General features: G+C 37.9%; 1 protein-coding gene and 1 pseudogene across 3 annotated transcripts in view; both read right to left on the bottom strand.

Annotated features, from left to right (window-relative positions):
• The window catches only part of SLC51A (solute carrier family 51 member A), a 22,413-nt gene that overhangs the window by 12,741 nt on the left and 3,721 nt on the right, over positions 1-5,951 (bottom strand). The gene's annotated exons all lie outside the window — the stretch shown is intronic.
• Positions 47-1,124, bottom strand: LOC109387786 (60S ribosomal protein L36a-like; annotated as a pseudogene).

A 5,951-nucleotide genomic window follows, 5' to 3' on the forward strand; every position in this document is an offset into this window, starting at 1 on the left:
TCCCAAGCGAGTTCTCAACCATCGCGCCACTCGGCCGGCCCGGAAATGTTCTATATATTGATCTGGGTGGTGGTTTCACAGATGTACACATAGGTAAAAATACATCAAACCATATATTTAAGATCATTGCTCTTTACTGCATGTAATTTACATTAAACAAACCAACAAAAAAGCCTTGTGTGAACAAAGCAGAATGCAGAATTAGCGCAGTAAAATTATAACCATGTTTAAAGGATTTGATTGGGTAGAGAAAGGTAGAAGAGAGTTGAAGGAAAGAGTGAGGCACTACAAAATGGAAAGTCACAAAGAATTGTCCATAGTTGGCAGAATAAGAAATAAACTATGGGTATAGTGTATAAAGCTATAAGGTAACCAACTAAAAATATTGACATAATTATATGGAAAGAATGGAGGAAGGTTGGCGCTAAGTGAGCTAAATCCTCATGTATCATAGAGGCAGCCACAGATAATGCCCCCAAATCAATGTCCCAGTAAATAGTGGTGTACGCATACTGATGACACAAATGGTAACTATCAAAAGAACCATCAGCTACAAAAGGAGGAGGATAACTAGAAATGGGAATGGATAGGGCAGGGAATTGTTTTTGTTTGTTTTGTTTTTAGTGAACATATCCTCAAGATTTTATTGTCTTCATAATATAACAAAATATGAAGCTTACAACTGGATCACTTGGCCCTTTCTCTTATCTCCTTCCAGTTCAAATGCTTGCATCTCTCAAGAGCCAGCATTCTCTTAGATCTGCAGTTGGGCTCACGCATTCAAGCCTCAGGACAATTTTCTCTGTAGCGTTGGCCGTTTTCCGGAAAATCTGCTCGTCTGCCAACATAACCACTGTTTCCTGTCATGACGCTGCTTTCCCTGCGCATGCAGAGAATCCTTGCCCTTCTTCGTATGTGTCACTTTGTGGGGTTGGTGCTTGCCACACTTCTTACAGAAAGTCCAGCAGGTTTTAGGAACGTTCACCATGTTTTGGAGAGCACTATCACCCAGAAAAGTGGGAGGGGATTGTTGATTTTCATAAGCAGCCCTTTGGTACTATTTGAATTTTTAACCATGTTCATGCATTACTTTGATAAAATAAAAACATAAAAATCATTGCATCGAAAAATGACTCGAAATACTAAAAAATATATATATATTAGCAATGCTGTTTTCAGGTGATGGAACTGTGGTAGTTTTGTTTTCTATCTTTTCCAATTATTGTATAATATGTATTTTATAATAAAAATGTTTTTAAAGAAACACATTTTGCCAAACATATACTAACGTAAAAAATTTGTATGATGTCATGCTTATAAAAGCAGGACAAAAAAAAAAAGACATAAAATTGTAGGTACAGTATGCTATCTACTAATGTTATATAAAAGCACAGAAAAAGGAAATTACAGTATGATATTTGTGTCATGGCGTGGAATTAACCCCTGGTGGTTCGCAAAAGGTGAAAGCATTCACAGGCTCTATAAAGTGGGAGAGTGAAGAAAGATTTTATTAAAGTTAGGAAGAGAGAAAATGCCCATGGCAGTGTCCAAAGATGACGGCGGCCACGGGATGTAAGGAGAGAAACACCGGCAGGGGTGGGGGTGGGTGGTCGCCGGGGCAGAGTCCAGAGTCTGAGGGTGGACAGCTGCAATAACTTCAGGTTAGCTTTTTCTTATATAGGAAAGGGGAGTCGGTCAGACAAGTCTGGGGCCTGATATCCCTTCCTGGGGTCGGTCTGTTTGAAGGCAATGTTATCTCCGGACTCTGGACTCGGATTCGGCCATCAAGGCCTGGGACTTGAATGCATCACTAGTAAATACAGTTAGGGAGTTGTAAATTGGATTCCAGTGTTCGGGCACCTGAGGATTAAGAAATTGCTCTTTCCCAGATTAGGATGTTGTTGATTAATGAGGTATGGGCCATCTTGAGAAAGGGAAAAACAGTTCTTCAGTTGGTCAGTGAGGGGAGAAGCAAAGAGAAAACAGATGAATATCAGGATGGATCAAACTGCAAACTAAGTCTAATTACAGGTGGCTAGGTAGCGAGCTATGTGGTGAGTTAAACTGCAAACCAGCTAAGTCGAACTGCGTTATTGATTTCTTGTATTTCACCCTTACCATTTGTAGTGCCTGTCTTTGACTGTAAGTGACTTCTCCTCTTTTTAGTTTTCTGGATTTTCAGATTTACTTTACTGAACCTGAAGTATTTTTACAATAGAAGTGTTTAATTAAAAAATACACATGTGATTTCATTTATATGTGGAACCTAAAAAAACAAAATAAATGAACAAACAAAACGGAAACAAACTCACAGATACAGAGAACAAACTGATGATTGTCAGATGGGAAGAGAATTGGGGTGCTGGGTGAAAAAAGGTGAAGGGATTAAGAAGTACAAATTGGCAGTTATGAAATAGTCACGGGAATGTAAAGTACAGCATAGGGAATAGAGTCAATAAGATTGTAATAACTATGTACGGTGTCAGGTGGGTATGGGTATAGACTTATCAGGGGAATCACTTCACAAGTTATATCAATGTCTAATTACTATGCTGTACACCTGAAACTGATATACTATTGAATGTCAACTGTAATTGAAAAAAAAAAATTTAAGAAATACCCATTCAAAAAATATATAGACAAAAGGTAAAGTCCAGATAGGCAGACACCAAAATGAATTCAGTAGATTTCTAAAAATCAATGTCCATTGCTGAGAAAGGGAGTCACTGTTGGAGACCTCTCCTTGCCTGACCCTCACCAGCTACTTGACTCTCATCCCCAGCTCACCGAGAGCTGAGAGTGGAAACTGCCCTTTGCAACGCAAGCCATCCTCGAGGCCAAAGCCTCTCCCAGTCTTACCCTGTCCTTGACTACTCCCTCCTCCTTGAAAATCTCCCTCCCCTTGACTCACGGAACCACAGTCATCCTCAGTCCTCCTCTTTCACCTCCTGACCTCTGACCCTAGGTCTCCCCTATGATTCCCCATCCTCTCCCACACTTTGTGCCCTCCAAACTGCAGCTCAGCTCTTCTCTGTTGTTGAGGTTTAGACTTTCCCCACCACTCCTTCAGCCTCCCAACAACCACGTGAGCTGTTCCCACCTTCAGGACTTTATACTTGGCTTGTGCTGGTTCAGCTTTCCTCCCTGAGCTCCTAGTGGCTGGCTCCTTCTCCTCACCGAGCTCTCGGCTCAAATGCCCCTCCTCAGCCAACCTCCTCTGAGTGTCCTGTGTGATCCGGCCCTGCCCCCACAGTGAGGGTGTTGGCATATTTATTTACTTGCTTGTTGTCTGTCCCCTCATCTTAGTGTAAATTCCCACAAGCAGGGACTTTGTCAGGTTTGTTCTCTGTTCTACCTCCAAGTGCCTGGAACAGCAGCTATGGACTATATGTTGAATGAAAGAAATAACCCCATGAGAATTCCTATTGTTATCTCCATTGTCTAGGCTTTTTCAGGAAACAAAGCTTAGAGTGTTAAGGACCTGGCCCCAGGGTCACACAGCTTGGAAGTGAAGGAACTAGGATTTAAACCAGGGGTTCCTGACGCTGAACCCATATTCTTAACCATTATACACGCGGCCGACTATTAGTGTGTGTTCACATAGATATGGGAGGGCATGTGGAGTGACATAAACAACCAAATGCAACCCTAAAAGGTTAAGTTTACGAAGGAGGGCGTGGGCATATTCTGACTGTTCAATACAGAAATGCTTTTACATGTTCTTGTAACTGCTGCCTTTGGTACTTACTCTATTCTTTCTCCTACTTGCAGTACCTACAGGCTCTTGTGTGCACTTCCTCGGTGCAAAAGCTAAGACAGACAGAAGTTCTTTAGCATCTGTAGCTTGACACCACTATTCTCCATCAAACTCATTTATCTTTTTTAAAAGATTGTCCCCTACAAAGGATTTTTGGAAATGCCTTAAACAAAGTTAAACATGTTTCTTTCCTGCAGAGCATACTCAAGTGTTTAATCTGATTTACGTTGTTCACTTCCAAAAGGAGGTTATGGAATATAGCTTTTACAAACTTGTTTTTTCTACACACTCTGTTTTCATGAAGCACTCCTTGGGATTAGTATTCCAGGAAACACACTTTGGGAAATGCTTGTCTAACTGACCATTTTGAATACAATCATACCTATAGCAACTAGCAAATCTCCCACTGTCTTGAAACAATGAAGATTACTTTTTAAAATAATGAAAGCAATAAAAAAACATTAAAATTTTGAAGAAAGAGTATCATCCATAATTCTAGCTAGTTTCTAACCAAAAATTATTTTATTTCTGCATATTTGTTTCCATAGAGGTTAAGAGCATAGGCTCTGGAATCAGAGACACTTGAGTTCAAAGTAAAGTTCCACTTACTGCTTGCTGTATGACCTTGGACAGGTTATTCATCCTCTCACTAAACCTCTTAGTACAGCACCTGACATGCAGTATTTTTGCTCAATAAAAAGTAGCTTTAAAAAACATCCTGGTTAAAGTTCATACATATTATATTACTGCAATCATATTGTAAAATTTTGTATTCTGTTTTTTTATCTAACATTTCATCGTAGCCTGTCAAAATAATTTTTATAATTATTTTAAAAATTATATATATATTTCAAAATGAAAATAATAGAGCGAACATTACTATACCCATAACCCATTTTAAAGTGTTACGATATTGCCGATTTCGCTTCCAAAGTTAATTTTTTAGAAAAATTAAACATTACAGATGTAATTGAAGGCCCCTGTATATATCTCCTGCATCCTTTTCCCTTACCTCACCTCCGAGGGCTCACTACTATTCTGAAGTTGGTGTATATCTTTTCCATTTATGTTTTAATGTTTCCCAATCTATGTACATACTCAACATACTATATTGCCTTGCATTTTTTTTAAAACAATCTGTATAAATGGCATCATCCTGCAAAATGTTTTTCCCATCCAACATTGTTTTCATGATTGTTATTATTTTCATTATGACAAACAAATGCTACAATAAGCATTCTTAGATGTGTCTCCTTGGCACATACAAGAGAGTTCCTCTATTCATATACTTAGAATTAGGATTTCTGGGTTGTAGGAGCAGTGAATCTTCAGTGTTACAGATATCTAATTACTCTCCAAAGTGTCAATACCAATTTCTACTCCCACCAGCAATCTATAAGAGTTCACAGTTCACCTCAAATTCAACATCACTTGAGATTATCAAGACTTTTTATTTTTGCCTATAAGAGAGTAGTGAAATAATATTTTATTGTTTAATTCGTAGTTCCCTAATTCCTAAGGAAATAGATAATCTTTTTGTATATTTATTGCCCATTTGGGTTTTCCCTTCTGTGAATTGTCTGTTCATATATTTTATCCAATTTTTATTGGGTAATTTTTCTTCTGACTAATCATCCTTTGTTGGTTATAGGCTTGAAAATATCTTCTCCCAGTCTATGGTTTGGCTTTTAACATTTTTTTATAGTGTTTTCAGTTGTGCAGAAGTGTGTTTGCTTTATGTAGTCAATCTCCACGATCACATACGCTTTCTGTGTTTAAGAAATTACTCTCTGCTCTCAGAAAGATATCGTTTCTACATTTTCTTTTGTAAAAATGTTTTCATTTTACATTTAGGTATTTAATCTACCTGGATTAAAGCGACGTTGGAGCTATTTTCATGTTTATTTATTTGCCATAGGGACAAGCAATTGTCCAGCATCACTTCTTTTTCTTTTTCTTTTGCTTTTTTAATTTCATTTTATTATTAGTTTCAGGTGTACAGAACAATGCAATAGTTATCCTTTTCACCCCTCACCAAGTAACAACCCCCCTCCAGCATCAGCATCACTTCTTTGTTTTGTTTTGTTTTGTTTTTGTTTTTTTTTCTTTTAATTATTTTTTATTATGAAATACACATTTTTTAGAATTAGTTTCAGCTGTACAACACAGTGCAATAGTTATACTTTTTACCCCT

The sequence above is a fragment of the Hipposideros armiger genome, unplaced genomic scaffold (assembly GCF_001890085.2).
Source record: "Hipposideros armiger isolate ML-2016 unplaced genomic scaffold, ASM189008v1 scaffold_8, whole genome shotgun sequence".
Classification (NCBI taxonomy): domain Eukaryota; kingdom Metazoa; phylum Chordata; class Mammalia; order Chiroptera; family Hipposideridae; genus Hipposideros; species Hipposideros armiger.